We start from the raw sequence: 11,489 nt of genomic DNA on the forward strand, positions 1-11,489 counted from the left end.
CCGAGTATTTGTTAGTGTTCGGAGATTAAGTTTTCATCACTGCAGCTGAATGATTTACAGCTACTAGCCAGCCTGAGTACATGTGGGGATTCCCTAGCAACCAGGCAACCCCCACATGTACTCAGGCTGGCTAACAGCTGTAAATCATTCGGCTGCGGCAAGGAAAACAAAATCTCCGAACACTGACAAATACTCGGAGACCACCCGAGTGTGCTCAGGAAAACCCGAGCAGCGAGTACACTCGCTCATCACTAGTTAAGGTGCCTCCGTGCTCGTGGCTTTCTTCACTTCTGTACTTTCTGCTGACCTTCATTGATCTCAGTTAACCATTTCTTGTGCCGTATTACAGAGGCCACAAAGATTTGGGTGATTTTAAAGGGGTTGTTCACCACTCGGGACTTTTTTTTTTTTTTTTCTCCTACGCCTCATTGGGGGACACAGGACCATGGGTGTTATGCTGCTGCCACTAGGAGGACACTAAGTAACACGGAAAGAATAGCTCCTCCTCTGCAGTATACACCTTCCTGCTAGCTCTCAGTGAACCAGTTCTTGCTTGGTGTCTGTAGGAGGCACTTGGGTCTGTTTCAGACCCCACCGTTTTTTATTTTTTTGTTCTATTTTTTTCCTTTAACGGAGCAAATGGGGGCGACGGATCCTTTCTAGGCTCCGATCTCCCCCGAACCATCAACAGGCAAGTACGTGGAGCGTTCCTCCCGTATCCTTTCCTGCAACATTGGATGCCAGCCCTGAGCTCATCTTGCGGGTGACTGTTCCTTCACGTTCCGATCTCCCCCCCTCCATAGCAGGCGACCACATGGAGTAGCCCTCCATCTACCTCTCCTGGAGCCAGGTGCACAGCCGGACATATTATGTATGGCGTCCGTGCAGCCCCCCTCTGCATCACCACTGATATAGCGGATGACGCATGGCGGCAGAAGCTCTCCACCCCCTCCCTGACTATGGCGACGGTGGATTGAGCACCAGCCCACCGCATCTACCGTGAGTACACTGCAGGGGCCGAGGTGCTTGGGGGGTCCTGGTCCCTGGAATATGGGAGGTCCGGACCTTAAAGCCCGGGTCCGTGGGTGGGCTGCAGTGCGGCAATTCCTTCAGAGAGTGTGGCTTAAGAATGGCACTAATAGCGGTGGCGGCGCTGCAGGCCGCAACCACAGGTTTAAATTTTAGCCCCCGGCTTTTCCCTTTCATACAGGCCGGAGTTTTGGCCACGCCCACCGGCAGTTACCGCCGCCCACTTTCTGGCGCTTTCTGGCGTTCCCTGAGATACTCACTTCCTGATCTCGGCGGCCATCTTGGTACACCCACAGGGCTGATGCTGCAGCGCTGCTCCAGCCTTTTCAATCACAGCCTTCAGGATTAGCGATTCCTGTGCATAACTCCCGTGGCATCACACTGTGGACCTCCCCTGGGGACTCAAGACACAGGACCATGGATAAGCTCCAGAAACATAGCTTAACCCTTCCCCTGCTAGTAAGCGCTTTCCTCCAGGCTTTACTATGTCTCAAAACCCACACTGTATTTTTCGCTGCATGTACCTCTTGTAAGGTATCATTACCCCGGGGTCACAATATTGCATTATGCACAGCTTGTGAACCGGTGACGGCTCAGGAACCACCTGTTGCTGATACTGAACCCAGTGAGCCTAGTCCCCCTCAGTGGGCTACCTCCCTTTCCCGGTCTATGGCATCCCTGGCAAAAGCGTTAGACTCGTTCGGAGACCCTTCCTCTAACCAGGGCACTAATACGGACGACACTTCCGATGGTCAGAACCCCTCGTACTCCAGGGGTCGTACCTTGCCAAGGAGTTCTCACTCTTCCTGGAAAAGGACTCAGTCTGGGGATATGGCATATCACCGGTTTTCGGGTCCTGAGAGCTCCATTTGTCGCTCCCCTTCCATTGGGGCTAGTAGAGAACCTGTTTCAGAGGAAGATTCTGATACGTCCCTAGATCAGGAATTTCATCACGATCAGGAGACTCTCGACTCTCTAATTGAGTCAGTGAATAAGGCTTTGAGACTTGAGGAGGAACCCTTATCTAAAACGGATCATGCCGTGTCCTTTAAGAGGACCAAACGAGCTCACAGAGTGTTCGCCACTCATCCCGAGTTTAAGCAAATTGTTGAATCTCCCAGGATCCGTCCAGATAAACGATTCACAGGGCAGAAGCCCATGGAATCCAAATATCCCTTTGCCCAGGATCTAAGAAAAGATTGGTCACAATCTCCCCCAGTAGATCCTCCGGTATCGCGCCTGGCTGCGAAATCTGTTTTATCCTCGGAGGGCGCCTCTATTAAAAATCCAACCGATCGACAATATGGCGCGTTCAGCTTTTGAAGCCTCAGCGGCCGCACTCTTTCCATCTTTTGCCACTACGTGGGTGGCTAAGGCTATGACCCACTGGGCTGAGGTCTTGTCTTCAGCAGTACTGGATACCAATCTCCCCCCCCCCCCCCCCCCCCCGAGATAGCAGACCTCGCTACTCAGATAGCCAGAGCTGGAGATTTTGTAGTCACCGCGTCCCTGGATGCCGCTGACTGCGCTTCTCAAGCAGCAGCAAATGCCATCACCATCCGGAGGTCCTTATGGCTCAGGGACTGGCGTGCGGATTCTACTTCCACAAAGTCATTGACTTCTCTCCCATATCAGAGCGGTCGCCTTTTTGGCGAAAAGCTCGACCAGTTAATTTCTGACGCCACTGGAGGGAAGAGTAAATTTCTTCCACAACAGAGACCCTCTCTGCCCTTTCGGAACCTGCAACCACAGGCTCGGTCCCGATTTTTTTTTTTTTTTTTTTTTCGTTACAACTCAAACTGGTCCTCTACTTCCACATCTCCCGGTTCTGGCCGGGCACAACGTGGAGACAGAGGTTCACAGGCCTCTTTTAAGCCTTCCCCTTCATGGAGAGGCAGGCCAAGGCAGCCGGGATCCAGAGGCGCCAGAACGGGCAGACCTTCCACACAATGACTCCCTGCGATATCCGGGGGGACACCCTCAAAGTAGGCGGCCGCCTGCTTTCCTTAAGTGCCGCGTGGCTCTCAGTCGTTCACGACGAGTGGGTCTGCGATCTAGTGTCCTCCGGATACAAGAGAGATTTCTTATCTCGTCCTCCAAACCATTTTTTCCTGTCTTCTCCTCCCAGGGCAAAAGCATCAGAGTTCTTCAAAGCTATAAGCTCTCTGAGAAAAGGAGTTATTCTGGTCCCTCAAAGCGAAAGGTTTCAAGGTTTTTATTCAAACCTCTTCATTGTTCCAAAGAAGGACGGTACAGTACGGCCCATACTGGACCTAAAACTGCTGAACAAGTTCGTCAGGGTGCGACGGTTTGTCATTGCCTCCATGGAAAAAGGCGAGTTCCTGGCGTCTATAGACATCCAGGATGCATACCTCCACATTCCTATTTTACCTTCTCACCAAAGGTTTCTTTGCTTCGCAGTTCTGGAAGATCACTTCCAATTTGTTGCTCTGCCCTTCGGCCTCGCCACCGCTCCCAGGGTATTCACCAAGGTCATGGCGGCTGCCGTGGCCATACTCCACACCAGAGGAGTGGTGGCGCTCCCGTATTTAGACGATATCCTCATCAAAGGCCCTCTTTCCGCTCCTGCAGGGAAGCCGTGGCCATCACAATAGATACCCTTTCTCGCCTGGGTTGGAAGATAAACTTCAAAAAATCTTCCCCAGTATCGGCTCAGCGAATTTCCTTTCTAGGAATGATACTCGACTCGTCCCGGGGTTTGGTTCTTCTTCCCCCGGAAAAGATCTGTCTTACAGCGAGAAGCTCTCTCAGCCTTGCTCTCACTCTCTGCGCTTCAGTATGAGAGTCCTCGGCAGGATGGTAGCAGCTATGGAGGTGGTTCTATTTGCCCAACTACACCTCCATCCCCTACAGCTTGCCCTCCTGGCTGTTTGGGACAGTAACCCATTCTCCCTAGACCGTCAGTTCCTCCTTCCCCAGCGAGTCAGACAGTCTCTCAGGAGGTGGACATTGAAATCCTCCCTGAATCAAGAGAAGTCTTTTCTTCTAGTACACTGGCAGGTTGTGATGACAGACGCCAGTCTTCTAGGCTGGGGAGCGGTGTTCCTTCATCACACCGCTCAGGGCCGCTGGTCCCCCCCAGGAATCACGCCTTCCAATCAACATCTTGGAAATCCGGGCGATCAGGCTGGCACTTCTCCAGTTCCATCCCTTCCTAGCAGGTCGCCCAATCAGGATTCAGTCCGACAACGCCACTGCAGTGGCATACATCAACCGCCAAGGGGGAACCCGCAGCAGGGCGGCCATGACAGAGGTAGGCCACATCCTCCGATGGGCAGAGGAAAACCGCTCAATGATCTCTGCTGTTCACATCCCGGGAGTGGACAATTGGGAGGCAGCCTTCCTCAGTCGGCAATGCCTCAACTCCGGGGAGTGGTCTCTCCATCCGGAGATCTTCCACCAGATCTGCTGTCGTTGGGGAACCCTGGACGTGGATCTGATGGCCTCACGGCTGAATTCCAAGGTTCCCGACTTCATGGCTCGGTCCCACGATCCGGCAGCCATCGGGGCAGACACTCTTGTACTCCCATGGAATCATTTTCGGCTTCCGTACATATTTCCCCCGCTTCCTCTCCTGCCGAGAGTCATCAAGAAAATCAGAGCAGAGAGGGTACCAGTAATCCTGATTGCACCATATTGGCTGTGCCGGGCGTGGTACGCGAAACTAGTTCAACTAGTTGCTGATGTTCCCTGGCGACTACCGAATCGCGCAGATCTGCTATCTCAAGGCCCCTTTTACCACCAGAACGCAGAGGTCCTGTGTCCTAACCTAGGCAGGTTTCTCTCCAGAAGTCATAGCTACATGATCAGCGCTAGAAAGCCTACGTCTATGCGTATCTATCATCGCACTTGGAAGACTTTCTTTTCATGGTGTAGCGACCAAGGACGTTCTCCCCTACATTTTTCCATCCCTTCCTTTCTCGAGTTCTTACAAACTGGTTTGGACTTGGGTCTCGCCCTTAGTTCTCTCAAGGGGCAGATCTCAGCCCTGTCTGTTCTCTTCCAACGCAGGATTGCCAACAGATTACAGGTCAAGACGTTTATTCAGGGAGTCTTCCATCGGGCGCCCCCCTATAGGATGCCGTTGGAACCATGGGATCTTAATCTGGTCCTCGGAGTTTTGCAACAGGCTCCTTTCGAACCTCCACAGGAGGTTTCCCTGTCTCTTCTTTCATGGAAAGTTGCTTTTCTAGTTGCGGTCACCTCTATTAGACGAGTCTCCGAGCTGGCGGCTCTGTCCTCTCAAGTTCCGTTCCTGAATTTTCATGAGGATAAGGTGGTTTTGAGGACATCCCCCCCTCTTTTCTACCGAAAATTGTATCCTCTTTTTATCTCAATGAGGAGATTGTCTTACCGTCACTCTGTCCGGCACCAGTTCATCGCATCAAGAAGGCCCTTCACACACTGGATTTAGTGAGAGCTCTTAGGAGATACATTTCACGGACAGCGTCTTTCCGCAGGTCAGATGCCCTATTCGTGCTCCCGGAAGGACCGAGGAAAGGGTTTCCCGCTTCCAAGGCAATAATAGCCAAATGGATCCATTCGACTATTCAAGAGTCCTACCGAGTCAGAGGTCTTCCTGTCCCAGCAGGGATTAAGGCTCTCTCCACTCGATCAGTGGGTGCGTCTTGGGCCATCCGGCACCAAGCTTCGGCAGCACAAGTTTGTAAGGCTGCGACTCGGTCCATCCTGCATACCTTTACAAAACATTACCATATTCACTCTCAAGCCTCGGCAGATGCGACCGTCGGCAGACGAATTTTGCAGGCGGCTGTGCCGCATCTGTAACTTGTGGGTACAAGCAGCGATTGCAGTTGTTTCCCACCCAGGGACTGCTTTAGGACGTCCCATGGTCCTGTGTCCCCCAATGAAGCGTAGGAGAAAAGGAGATTTTTGTGTACTCACCGTAAAATCCTTTTCTCCGAGCCAATCATTGGGGGACACAGCACCCACCCTGTTAGCCTATTGGCTTTGGGTTTTTTGGTAAGTTAACTTGGTTTTGACATAGTTCATCCTTGTTAAATATTAAGCTCCTACTGCTTTATCGAACTGGTTCACTGAGAGCCAGCAGGAGGGTGTATACTGCAGGGGAGGAGCTATTCTTTGTGTTTACTTCGTGTCCTAGTGGCAGCAGCATAACACCCATGGTCCTGTGTCCCCCAATGATTGGCTCGGAGAAAAGGATTTTACGGTGAGTACACAAAAATCTCCTTTTATATATATACTTAAATACATGTATTGGGCTAAAGATATTTTTACTACTGGGTTTCATAAAGAAATATTGCTATGTTTACGTTCTGTAGCCTCCACGTTGTGCAGCTTATTGTTGGCTCCAGGATGATTAAAAGGGGTTGTTCCCTTTTTCGATAACTGATGGCCTCCTCCTGCAGGTTATTACATACAGAAATGATCCACGCTCTGTGCTCCTTCTTCCTCTGGTTTACTGGGGAGTCTCTGCCGCTGCTCCTGGGGTCTGACATTGGCTGTGGCGCTGACGTCATGGCAGTAGCCAGTGTCAAACCCCGGGAGTCACAGCAGAGACTCGCCAGTAACGCGGGGAAGGAGAGTAAGTGCTTTTTGATTCCTTATAATCAGCAGTCGGAGACCAACATTTATTGAAAGAACAGCCCCATTACTTGAGAATTTGTTAAGGTACCTTCACACGAAGCGACGCTGCAGCGATAGCGACAACGATGCCGATCGCTGCAGCGTCGCTGTTTGATCGCTGGGGAGCTGTCACACAGACCGCTCTCCAGCGACCAACGATGCCGAGGTCCCCGGGTAACCAGGGTAAACATCGGGTTGCTAAGCGCAGGGCCGCGCTTAGTAACCCGATGTTTACCCTGGTTACCAGCGTAAAAGTAAAAAAAACAAACAGTACATACTCACCTGCTCGTCCCCCAGCGTCTGCTTCCTGACACTGACTGAGCTCCGGCCCTAACAGCAGAGCGGTGGCGTCACCGCTGTGCTTTCACTTTCACTTTAGGGCCGGCGCTCAGTAAGTGTCAGGAAGCAGACGCTGGGGGACGCGCAGGTGAGTATGTACTGTTTGTTTTTTTTACTTTTACGCTGGTAACCAGGGTAAACATCGGGTTACTAAGCGCCGCCCTGCGCTTGGTAACCCGATGTTTACCCTGGTTACCAGTGTAAAACATCGCTGGTATCGTTGCTTTTGCTTTCAAACACAACGATACACGGCGATCTGACGACCAAATAAAGTTCTGGACTTTATTCAGCAACCAGCGATATCACAGCAGGATCCTGATCGTTGCTGCGTGTCAAACTAAACGATATCGCTATCCAGGACGCTGCAACGTCACGGATCGCTAGCGATATCGTTACAAAGTCGTTTCGTGTGAAGGTACCTTTAGTCTTAACAGGGAGTTATCTTTTTTTTTTTTTTGTTTCTGACCTATTATCTGATTTATAACCATAGATCACATCAAAGCTGAACATGCAGAAAAACAAAATGCCTGTAACAGCCAAACAGTGCAAATTTTTCATAAAACACCATTAGGTTTTTTTTGGGTTTTTTTAGCCCCAATACATTGAAGCAAAAGAAAATTCCCCAAAGGTGGATTTTTTTTTTTCTCCTTACCTGGGCCTTCGCACTCAGCCATTGTATATAGCAGTGTGACCGTCTGAAGTTTTATGGGATAGCACTCGGCAGTGCAGATCTGCGATTATTTTCTCACTCCGATTCCACATGCTGCGAGTGCATCCGATAATCGGTTTGCACTCACCCATACAAGTCTATGGGTGTTTGTAAATATTGCACTGCACTTGGATGTCATCAGAGTGCAGTCCGATGTACACTCACAGAGGCAATTGGGAAGTTAAGTTCTCAGTATCTGTGCTGCCATTCTCATGCACGGAAATCAGATCACGCTAACACTTGGCTTAAACCCTGACTTCGTTTATGCCATTAGCATAATTAATAGTGATGAGCGAATATACTCGTTACTCGAGATTTCTTGAGCACTCTCGGGTGTCCGAGTATTTTATAGTTCTCAGAGATTTAGTTTTTCTTTCCGCAGCTGAATGATTTACATCTGTTAGCCAGCATAAGTACATGTGGGGGGTTCCCTGGTTGCTAGGGAATCCCCACATGTACTTATGCTGGCTAACAGATGTAAATCATCCAGCTGCGGAAAGAAAAACTAAATCTCTGAGCACTAAAAAATACTCGGCGGACACCCGAGCATGCTCAAGAAATCTCGAGTAACGAGTATATTCGCTCATCACTAATAATCAACACTATTCATTCTCATGAGAATACACGGCCGTCTGACCACCTGAAGTGAAGAGATGCCTGCATGCCTATGTAAAAAGAGCCTTGATTTGAGAAGGCATGGGGATACCAGGGAGGGCTGCTGCATGGGATGGATTGGCTCACATCTCTGCTGGATATTGAGGGTCTTCTACTGAGGTTATGAGCCAGGGCTTCTGGATGTAACGGTGCCTCCTACCCCTGAAAAGACAAGGAACATGATGATGGTGGGGAAGTTGTTTTACTCTGGAATTTTTTATTTTTGCTCCTGTGTGCTATAGTAGTAAGTTCTCATAGATGAACTGTAAGAGCTTTATGAGGCGGACACTGGTCTCAGCCTCATGTTCCTTGCTCTCGATGTAGGCCTATACTAGGCTTACATATACCACTAGCTAAGACGCCTTCTCTTTAGTCTGTTCTGGAACAACTGTCCTATAATCACTTATTCTAACACCGACCGTGGCTCCTCTACTGCTGTTAGTCCCCTTGCCATATGGGCAGCATGGTGATACCAAGGGTTGTGCTAATGGGTTGCATTCTCTTTATCCTTAATCCCATATGATGTACTATCCCGTCGAGGTGACGTGGGACTTAATTCCCAGGGACGGGATAGTACGTCATAGGTGATTGCCGCTGGGTGTCAGCTGATTATTACAGCTGACATCCGGCACTATGCGCCAGGAGCGGTCACGGACTGGCACTGTAACCCCAGGAACACTACGATAAAACATGATTGCAGCATTCTGGTGGCACAGGGAAGCATCGCGCAGGGAAGGGGCTCCCTGCGTGCTTCCCTGAGACCTTCAGAACAACGGGATGTGATCGTGTTGTTCCGAGCGTCTCCTCTCTGCAGGCCCTGGATCCAAAATGGCCACAGGGGTCCTGCAGGGAGGTGGCTTGTAAGCGCCTGCTCAGATCTGACATTATACTGTGATGCCCCACCCTGGGACAAAGTAGATATATATATATATATTTTTTTTTTTTTTTCCAATGAAAAAAAATGTCTTTATCTAAATAAAAAAAACAATAAAAGTACACATATAGTATCGCCGCGTCCGTAACGTCCCGAACTATAAAACTGTCCCACTAGTTAACTCCTTCAGTGAACACCGTAAAAAAAGGCAAAAAAACAAACACTTTATTATCATACCGCCGAACAAAGTAGAATAACACCCAATCAAAAAGACAGGTATAATTAACCATGGTACCGCTGAAAACGTCATCTTGTCCTGCAAAAAACGAGCCGCCATACAGCATCATCAGCAAAAAAAAATCATCACCCTCTTAGTTAAGGAAAGATAATAAAATTTTAAAAATGTATTTATTTCCATTTTCCCATTAAGGATAGGGTTGGGGCTACAGTTAGGGTTTGGATTACATTTACGGTTGGGATTAGGGTTAGGGGTGTGGTTAGGGTTGGGGGTGTGTTTGTGTTGGAGTTAGAATTGGGGGTTTCCACTGTTTAGGCACATCAGGGCTCTCCAAACGCGACATGGCGTCTGATCTCAATTCCAGCCAATTCTGCGTTGAAAAAGTAAAACTGCTCCTTCCTTTCCGAGCTCTCCCGTGCACGTAAACGGGTTTACCCCAACATGTGGGGTATCGGCGTACTCGGGACAAATTGGACAACAACTTTTGGGGTCCAATTTGTCTGGTTACCCTTGGGGAAAATAAAAATTGGGGGGGCTAAAAAAATTGTGGGGAAAAAAATGATTTTTTATTTTCACGGCTCTGCGTTATAAACTGTAGTGAAACACTTGGGGGTTCAAAGTTCTAACAACACATCTAGATAAGTTCCTTGAGGGGGTGTAGTTTCCAATATGGGGTCACTTGTGGGTGGTTTCTACTGTTTAGGTACATCAGGGGCTCTGCAAACGCAATGTGACGCCTGCAGACCAATCCATCTAAGTCTGCATTTCAAACAGCGCTCCTTCCCTTTTGAGCTCTGCCATGCGCCCCAACGGTGGTTCCCTCCCACATATGGGGTATCAGCGTACTCAGGATAAATTGGACAACAACACTTCTGGGGTCCAATTTCTCCTGTTACTCGTTGGAAAATACAAAACTGGGGGGTTAAAAAATTTTTGTGGATTTTTTTTTTTTTTTTTTTTCAATTTTCACGGCTCTGCGTTATAGTAGTTAGTAGTGTAGTTTACACTTGGGGGTTCAAAGTCCTCACAACACATCCAGATAAATTCCTTAGGGGGTCTACTTTCCAAAATGGCGTCACTTGTGGGGGGATTTCCACTGTTTAGGCACATCAGGGGTTCTCAAAACGCGACATGGTGTCTCATCTCCATTCCAGTCAATTTTGCATTGAAAAGTCAAATGGCGCTCCTGCTCTTCCGAGCTCTGCCATGCGCCTAAACAGTGGTTTACCCCCATATATGGGGTATTGGCATTCTCAGAACAAATTGTACAACAACATTTGGGGTCCAATTTCTCATGTTACCCTTGGCAAAATAAAACAAATTCGAGCTGAAGTAAATTTTTTGTGAAAAAAAGTTAAATGTTTTTTTTTTTTAAACATTCCAAAAATTCCTGTGAAATACCTGAAGGGTTAATAAACTTCTTGAATGTGGTTTTGAGCACCTTGAGGGGTGCAGTTTTTAGAATGGTGTCATACTTGGGTATTTTCTATTATATAGACCCCTCAAAGTGACTTCAAATATGTGGTTCCTAAAAAAAAAAAAAAGTGTTGTAAATATGGTTAAAAGTTGACCAGCAATTTCTCCTTATAACTCCCTAAAAAAAAAAAAATAAAAAAAAAAATTTGTTCCAAAATTGTGCTGATGTAAAGTAGACATGTGGGAAATGTTACTTATTAAGTATTTTGTGTGACATATCTCTGTGATTTAAGGGCCTGAAAATTCAAAGTTGGAAAATTGCGAAATTTTCGCTAAATTTCCGTTTTTTTTTTTTTCCCCTCACAAACGCAGGTAATATCAAAGAGATTTGGCCACTATCATGAAGTACAATATGTCACGAGAAAACAATGTCAGAATCATCAGGATCCGTAGAAGTGTTCCAGAGTTATAACCTCATAAAGGGACAGTGGTCAGAATTGTAATAATTGGTCCTGTCATTAATGTGCAAACCACCCTTGAGGTTAAAGGGATTTTAGTGACCCAGAAGTGAAACCCACAAAATATACTGTCTTGGGGAATCC

The sequence above is a fragment of the Ranitomeya variabilis genome, chromosome 2 (assembly GCF_051348905.1).
Source record: "Ranitomeya variabilis isolate aRanVar5 chromosome 2, aRanVar5.hap1, whole genome shotgun sequence".
In the NCBI taxonomy this organism is placed as follows: domain Eukaryota; kingdom Metazoa; phylum Chordata; class Amphibia; order Anura; family Dendrobatidae; genus Ranitomeya; species Ranitomeya variabilis.